The sequence below is a fragment of the Eleginops maclovinus genome, chromosome 9, assembly GCF_036324505.1.
Source record: "Eleginops maclovinus isolate JMC-PN-2008 ecotype Puerto Natales chromosome 9, JC_Emac_rtc_rv5, whole genome shotgun sequence".
In the NCBI taxonomy this organism is placed as follows: domain Eukaryota; kingdom Metazoa; phylum Chordata; class Actinopteri; order Perciformes; family Eleginopidae; genus Eleginops; species Eleginops maclovinus.
Genome location: NC_086357.1, coordinates 9,316,570 through 9,324,809, shown reverse-complemented (window position 1 = coordinate 9,324,809; position 8,240 = coordinate 9,316,570).

The following is an 8,240-nucleotide window of genomic DNA, read 5'->3' as shown; positions in this document are numbered from 1 at the left end:
AGAACCAAATGTATTCCTAGACATTTGTTCTTCTTTTGTTCTGAGGGTTCAACCAGGAGAGCTGCATGGCCGAGTATGCTTTGAAGTTCTCCAACTGTTAGTCACCTAACAGTGTCTATGCAGGAAAAGAATCAGACTTTACAGCATCCCGTGGATTTCCCACAGCTGTCACTCATTCCTCGCTCTCCTTACCAACATGGAGGTCCAGTGGTCTGACAGGAAGGGGAAGATGAATCTGTCTCATCAGGAGTTGGGTGAGCTCTCTCTCCATGGGGGATTCCCAGCCGCTCCCTTCCTGACAGGTTTGATGAATCTCCACTTCCCCTCTACTCAGGACGCAAATCCAGAAGTTTTAACCAAACGCACCACTGCTCCATCTTTCCGAGGAGCCGGAGACGGACTGAGGGACATTTCACTAATGAGAGACGTGACATTTCAACCTCGACTCTAGCCCAGTTCACCCTGACAGGCTGCAGATGGGACTCGTCCTTCTGCTCTGTGGACAAAGTCAACAGAATCCAGAAGTGGAATTAATCAGATATTTTACTTTGAAATACTAACATAACATTGAGGAAATACCAAAAATGCTTCAAATAATGAATACAGTTGTGGAAAAGTAAGTAACAAGGAATTTAAAGAGGAACATTTTGGCAGAAAATTGTTTTATCTTTGAAAATTAAACTAATTTGTTCAGAATATATTTGTACAGTAAATGTTTCTGTCCACTACCTCTCACTCAAACTACTTTGATGATTTAGCCAAACTGCAAAATACTGGCACTTCTAAAAAGGCAACGCTCTTTCACTTTTAATTCAGATGTATAATTCATAATTTTTCATAGTCATTTGTTATATTTCTATTGCTTTTTTTGCATATGTATGTTTATTGATGACATTTGTTTTATTTACTTTAACATTTTATTTTTTTCTCAACAAAATCTTGTACTTTTCTATCAAATTTCTTACACCAATTCCGCAAAGCAATTCACCTGTATGTTAAAGTCTACCGTTAACTAATTATGTTTCTATGACCTGCACGTTTTCGTCAAACAGAAATCAGAATTCAATTATTTAAGTAGGTAAATAAAGTCGCTGGATAATCACCAAAGGTCAAAACAGCAAGGGAGGCTTAAATCGATGTTGGCAAGGATGTGAAACTTTGTCGGGTGTTACATGTTTGTGCCAAGCAGAATCTTTTGGGTTTCATTAAAAACTAGTTCACAGGGTCACTGCTTTAAGGGAACTAATGTTTTCTGTTTGAGTAAATGGTGAATGATTACTTCCTCTTATGGCAGAATCCGAGAACTGAGACTGTACTGTACAACATAAAATTGTAACTTAATTCAATAAAACCCATAAAAATGACGGTTTGTGTTTGGTTCAGAAGGTGAGCATGTTTTTAGATTCTGTCCTTAAATCTTAATAAAGGCCATGCAATTTTAATATATGTAAACAGGGGCAGGTGAGTGGACTGTGGAAGATGACTTATTCATGGAGGCCTATCTGACCGAGACCTGCTGGCAGACAGGGGTGTGTGTGTGTGTGTGTGTGTGGTGGTGGTGGTGGGGTGGGGATAATGTGTGTCCATTCGCTCATCAGGCTCATTGCGTGTGAATGTCACCATGCTCGGTTGGTGATTTACACCACTGAGAATTACAGGTGGTGCAGTCAACATAAAGACATACTGTAGGAGATACTGAAGAGGGCGAGGATGTACAGTAAGTCTCACACACCACAAGAGACGATGATGAATGTAATAGCAGGGTTTCACTGCAACCAGGTTTCTCTGATCACTTCCTCCTTTCCGTGATTATTAGGTCAAACATCTGAACTGGTCTGAAATAAGTCAGGATAGTATCTTAAGGTGAAAAACTTCAATGTTACCACTGCCAACGTCCACAGGATAGATGTGTTGGGAAATATTTCTGCCAGCAGAGAAAAATGTCCTGAGCTAGCATAAGATTATTGATCAACATACTAGCAATCCATAATATCTTGCATTGCGACCAAATAAAACACATAGTTAAGATAGGCCATTCGGAGCATGCAGATCTCTGCCAAGGCCGTTGCCATGAGAGAAAAATTCATTTGTGTATCTCCCCCGTGATTCGGATCCGCTGTAACTTTTATGGGATCTTCATTGGACCATGCTTCCAAATAGTTTAATTATATCTGAGTTAAATCAGTTTTCAGTTATCCTGCTGTCAACAGTGGCCGACAGGGGCAAATGCGCTACAACGGACTTAACACTTCCATTAAGAGAAACAGGCTGCAACTTCAAAAATGATACAAGTATAAAAGCACATGCAAATAAAGAAACATCTTCACCAACTTAAAAACACATGTGCAGGGTTTAGAAAACATTTACCAACTCAACAAAATATACAGGGTTCACTTAATAATACTTTATGAACGTTATAATCACAAACGTCAACCAGCACTCCAGTACCAGCTGTGTGCATCACTTTTCAGTGCCCCCGTTTCTGTTGTGTTTCAAGATTCTTATTGCAATTTATGTTTGAAAGTGTTTTCGGCTGTTGAAGCAAGTTTTTACCTCTGACAGCAACCGTACACAGAAAGACTAACAACAAACTAAAAACCTCCTTTAAGATTTCAAAGGTTTAATGTGAAATACACAACTAAACTGTACTTGTACTTCATTCTCTCCACAGTAGTCCCATTGATGGCAATGGGGGTTGGAGGTTGTTATCCTGGCACCGAGATGTCAGGGCTTTGACCTCCTCACTGTATGCCGTCTCGTCGCAGTCAGTGATCAGGCCGTGTCATCAGTAAACTTCACGATGGTGTTGGAGCTGTATGTGGCCACACAGCTCGTGCCTGAGTCAAAAGTGGAGAGGGCTGAGCACACAACCCTGAGGTGCTCCGGTGTTAAGAAACATGGTGGACAATGCAATGTTTCCCACCCGCACTGCCCTGGGTCTTTGGGGAAATTAAGTGTGGAACGGAATATATCTCCAGACTAAATATGAGGAGTACGGACTCAGGAGCAGTCTACATCTTATTTATTTGTAATTATCTTAAAATAGTGGTTTGCTGATACAAACCCAGCCCCTTAAATGTGATTTGCAATAATCACTTAGTTGTGTCTTACATTTTTGTTTAGCTTTAAAAATAAAATCTGTCACTGTTAATTTAAGGGACCTTCTAGAGAAGTAAGAACTCTATATTTCTTTGGCATCATAACAAACTTAATCTTCTAATGATAATTTTGTGACACAGACCAATGGGGTAAGCAGAACTTGAGTATAGATGATTTTGTCAACTAAAAAGGACTTGTAGCCACAAGAAAGATGAAAATTCTAACCACAATGCAACTTCCGCTGGATCCCTTCTACTTGTTTTGTGCCAAATGTTGAAAAAATCTGTTTTAAGAAGTCCTTTGAACACATTGTTGAGTTGTTCCGAAGCTTGTATACCTACACAACCTGTGTTAGTTATTTGGAAACTTTACAAAAGAGGGTGAAATAGAAAGGAAAATATGAAGTGAAAAGAGGAGTTTGACATTAAAGTCTGAAGTCTAAATTTGACAAAAGACTGACAAAGAACCTGAACTAACTTCAACACCGGAGCGAATGAATTCAACAGAAAAACAGTGAACCAAAACAGACAATAAAGCCGGATATAACAGCGAAAGTTACCACAACAGCAGCACTGTGAAGGAAGAGAATATTATCAGTTAGAAAAAGAAAGAATAGAAGAGCTGGCCCCAAACTGCCAGAATCTCTTGCCACAAAAAATACATCTAAATGAAAAGGCAACATGTCAGACAAGTAGCTCCTCTCTTTCACAAACTCCCTTTAGTTTCTCTCTGTTTCTACCTCCTCCTCATCTTCTCTGTAACGCCTCACACCTCTCTGTCACCGAGCAAGGGCTGCCATGACAGTTTCAGCACCACGTCTCCTACGCATGCCGGCGGCAGCAGCGCTGAGTCTGCACTCCTTCACCACAAGTACTTCTTCATGCTGTTTATTTCTCCTCGTCTTTCCCTTCCCGCAGAACGATTCCTCTGCTCGGTATTAAAAAGGCTAAATGAGGGCATGCTTTTATAAGGCACGAGCTTTGAGTGTACCACAGTTTAAGTTACATAGCAGAAGAAAGATGACATTGTAGCAACGCTTTCTGTTACTCTGACAGTATGTCAGATACTTGCTTTCTCTGTAATACTTTTATTCTACATTTAATTGATGAAAACTTTTCGGAGATACGTACACCAAACTTCTACTAACACAGGTAGATCTTTAATACTCTGAGCCTGTTTTCACTAGAAAACTGGTGGCATTAGACATCTGTTCAATGACATCCCATGTTTTCCTGACCAGGGACCTGGGCAAGAAAAAGTTTATCAATATTTTCCATTTTGATGGAAACCGATCACAGTTTTGTTCGGGCGATTAAGAATGAAAGCATCATTCCCCTGCGCAGAAGCCAGAACGAAGGAGACAGACAAAAACATATCGATCAACAAGAATGAGATTGATTGTGAATTACAGAAATAGCTAGTGAAACACAATATCAGATCCTTGTAAAGGTATAAATCACGTGAGGTTGCTCTGTACAGAATTGTGGCAGGCAGAATGTGTGACTTGGCATTATTGTTCCCAACTAACCAGATACAACGCTTAGACAGGACCTTTAGACGTACTGGGCTACACATGTCAAACCATCCCGCTCCACTATAGTCACATTCAACACATAGTGAATGTTGTGTGTTCAAAGAAATATGTTTGGCAAGTTGGAGGAAAGTTCCCTTGTTTCGTTTGGTTGTTTGTAGACTTTGTCACTTTTTGAATTGCAACACTACTGTTGCCGCAGACGTGTTCACAATGGAGTTAGAAGAAAGTGCAGTGCACCTCATACAGACATGGTGCCTTCTGCGTATCGGACTCGCACGGCTGTAGTAAACTTTTCGTATTTCACAACGAGGGAATGAGAGCTCCATTGTAACGCCAGAGACCTCAGTTGGCTTTTCCAACAGAGATAAACTTATCTAAAGGTAAAACTAAGTTGGAGCCAAAGCTAAATTGGAACAAATGTATCAAATGAGGATAAACTTTGTGGAAATGTAGCTAGCTAGTCAAATTTCAATCCAACATCAAAGACATCTTTCAGCATAGAAAATTCTGAATGTACATTGTAAAGTTGTCAGCGAAATTCAGATAAAAATGTTTGTCAACCTAAAAATGAAAATAAATACACTTCTATATTTAAACCCTTATCTTGCACGGATTTAACAGGATTGTCTGCTTGTTCCCAATAAACTGACTGGGTCGTTTTAGCTGTATGTTAACTGTAAATGTAATATTTTGTTGGCTGCAGATGACATAAGTTGGGGTAAGAAAGGCATCCCCAGACTTCATTCTGAAAGAGTATCTTGTGGAAGGAGGAAATGTGTCCATTGCCCCTTTAGATTCTGTAAAGAAAAATGCCTCCATTACAAATAAGACAAACCGTTATCAGACATAACACACACATAGATGCAATCACTATCCCTCTGTGTGCCTGCATGTGTGTGTGTGTGGAGAGGGGTTACCTTTTAGATGTGCATCAGTCCGGACAGTGTGTGTCTGCCTCTGGGTCTAGGTCCTGAGTGTGTGTGTCAGGCTCAGTGACAACTCAGTCACTTCGGCTCTGCAGCTGCACCGTCGTCCCCACCATGAGTGCCTGCGCGGCATTTTGCGGGTACAGAGGGTGACAGGGTGCATGACAGCGGGCTGCGTGGTACTGGCACTCCCATGTCAGCTGGGAGAGTCTGTTAACCAAACAGAGATCCACCCTCAGGACTGAAGAGGAGTCCCTCAGAGGGAAAAAACTGATCCTGTGGCAAATGTGACAAAACTGTGTTTAAGCCTGGTCAGGTTCTCATGTAGTGCGACACTTTTACAGCCACAGGGAGAGAAGAGGATGTATACTGTAAGTGAACATAATAGTCCAGAGAGTGTTTTAAGGTTATGGACCAAAGCGGAGGAACAGTTAATCACAGCATCAGCTTTTCAGTAGCAGATGTGGTCCCATTGCTTTAGCCATGAACACATATGTAAAATGATAAAGCATTTTCAGTAGCAGTGTGATGTCTACAATTGTAGCTAAACGCGTCCCCTACGTTAGCACATCCATCTAAATGAGGCCCTATATCCTAATAATTATGTCATTATGGACATTTCAGCACCTTAAATGTATGTTGCAACCAGTCTTGCTCACATTCACACCTTCAGGAAATTAAGGGCCAACTATTATCTAACGTCCATGTCTTCAGACCGTGGGACCCACCTCTGGCGCTGGATGCCCTCTCGCCTAACTACCTCTACCAATACCCAAGGTTAAATGAGACATCTTTTTATATTTAGACTGAAACTTATCAAGTATGGAAAAGAAAGTAAGTTTAAGTGCACATCTCTGGTAATTACCCTAATGAATTTGCTAATATTAGCTAACGTTAATTAGTTGTTAGTTGTTAGTTGTTAGTAGTCGGTCGGTCGGTCGGTCGGTCGGTCGGTCGGTCGATCGGTTAGTTAGTTAATGTCTGTAGCATCCAACAAAAGCACATCAGGAAAACAATGCAGAAAGCTTAGTGAAATGCTTTCAGCCAAATTTAGCAAAAGATGAAGGTTTAATTTTCTTTTACTTTGGTTCAATGTTCAATATTTGAATTTGAATAAATAACGATATGCCAAAGTATGTCTCTGGTGAACCTAATTGAACGTGTGACAAAGGGGGTGGGTCCAAGCCTGGAGCTCCGCAGCTAGGCCCTTTAACGGAGATGGAGACCCCAAAAAAACCATGTAAAGGTTGCACTTGCCCAATGGCTGGCCAGTGGGTTCAAACTAGGGATACTGTATGAATATTTGATAAAAACATGTTTTTTTGACAGGGAACTGTGTGGATTTTGGTTACTGTTACATCAAATGAAACACTTTACCTTGTTGGATTTAGTGGGGTTAAGATGTGGGCTTTTAGGTATATGTGTAAACTAAAGACTGTAGAAGTGAAGTGTACAGTGTCTTTCAGTGTGTGTGTGTGTGTGTGTGTGTGTGTGTGTGTGTGTGTGTGTGTGTGTGTGTGTGTGTGTGTGTGTGTGTGTGTGTGTGTGTGTGTGTGTGTGTGTGTGTGTGTGTGTGTGTGTGTGTGTGCATTCTCTTAAACCGACCTGCTGCCACACTAGGTGTGGTGCAGGAAGTGAGTCTGTGGTATGGCTGCAGGCCAGGCTGAGTGGAATAATTGATTGCTGATTGACCCTCCACTGCCACTGAGGACAGTCCTCTCTACTGCATTACTGCACACACCCAGCATGTGTGCACTTTCACAACTGTGTGTGTGTCTGCATGTGTGTGTTATCCCTCTGCCCACAAACCGCAGCCACAAACCAACAACTGTTATGAAAATGGAAAGACCCGTTTGACCTGTGACACAGTGAAAATGATCATCTGAAAATGAATGACTGGTTGATTCAGACAAAATGCTGAATCACTCTCTCTCTCAAACACACACACACACACACACACACACACACACACACACACACACACACACACACACACACACACACACACACACACACACACACACACACACACACACACACACACACACAGGGAAGTGAAACATGAATGGAAGTGATAGTGGTGGTTTGAGGGATTCAGCAGGAACTCGACCCCTTGTTAAAAGGTTGACTCAGTAAATCGCCTTGTGACCACCGTCAACAGGAAATAAAATAACAGGAAAGGAAATTCTCTTAAAGTGAATTCCTGGCAGCTAATAATGAGCTGAAACTGCCACAGAGCAAAAAGGAGATATAAAAGACACAAAAACAATATACAGCACCAATATATGGAATTATAGAAACACTTTTACCATTGTTGTATTGCAAATTACCTTGATAACAGTTATTTGTGCTTAGATACTTTAAAGGGAATATCTGTAGCTAATTTCCATGTTATGGCACATTTTACATTCTTTCAGGTGAAATGTAACCCATTTTCTGTGATCCCCCCCCCCCCTTGTTTAGAGATCAGCACATCATCCCGCTGCTCTCATTTATTTGTTTGTTGCCGGTTAGGTTTGTTTATTACTGTATTTCAAAGCACGGGACAAGGTTAGATTTGCTGTTTGAGCATATTTTCTCCTGTGATAGCATGTTCGAATTCGTCGACTCAGCATGCGGCGTGTCAGAGAATGTGTGTGTTTGTGTGTGTGTGTCTCAGTTGTGTGTGACAGTATGGAGCA